Source organism: Desmodus rotundus, chromosome 3 (genome assembly GCF_022682495.2).
Source record: "Desmodus rotundus isolate HL8 chromosome 3, HLdesRot8A.1, whole genome shotgun sequence".
NCBI lineage: Eukaryota > Metazoa > Chordata > Mammalia > Chiroptera > Phyllostomidae > Desmodus > Desmodus rotundus.
Genome location: NC_071389.1, coordinates 111,202,246 through 111,202,879, shown reverse-complemented (window position 1 = coordinate 111,202,879; position 634 = coordinate 111,202,246). Strand labels below are relative to the sequence as shown.

At 40.7% G+C, this 634-nt stretch overlaps 1 non-coding gene across 1 annotated transcript; it reads right to left on the bottom strand.

Annotated features, from left to right (window-relative positions):
• Positions 1–280: 280 nt before the first annotated feature.
• LOC112317179 (small nucleolar RNA SNORD2) lies at positions 281–349 on the bottom strand. Its single transcript, XR_002976087.2, has one exon. It is a non-coding gene; the product is annotated as a small nucleolar RNA SNORD2 (small nucleolar RNA).
• Between the last annotated feature and the right edge of the window lie 285 nt (positions 350–634).

Here is a 634-nt window from a genome sequence, read left to right as displayed (position 1 = left end):
CTGCATCATGGGGAGCCAAAGAAAATTTGAAGAGAGGTCAGAGACGTTATGCTGAAGGGTCAGAACAAAGCACATTAGCTAGAAATGATCCTGGGCAATTCACCTACTGAAAACTTAGGGCTTCATCTTCCTTCCATGCAAACAAGTTGCTGATGCAGTCCTCAAGCGTGATGACCCAGACAGAGCTGTATGCTTCGAAGCTGAAATTTGGCATCTATGGCTGGGTCTTGCTTTCCTTTTCTATAATTATTATCATTTTTTCTTTCTTTTTCTTTTAATCAAGTGACCAGCAATGAGTATTCTCTTCATTTCAGGTCTGTCTCAAAAGATGATGAATATAATTTCACTAATTATCATTATTATTATTTTTAATCATCACCCAAGGATATGTTTATTGATTTTAGAGAGAGGAAGGGAGAGGGAGGGAGAGAAAGAGAAACATCGATCTGTAGCCTCTGTTTGTGCACTGACCAGGAATCAAATTTCCCACCTTTTGGTGTACCGGACAAAGCACCAACCAACTGAGCCACCCTACCAGGGTGTCCTTTCCCATAATTATTACAACCTCTCTTTCTGCCTTCCTCCCCAAGGAAAAAGGATTCCCCAGAAAGTAAGCAGACAATTATCCAAGTCA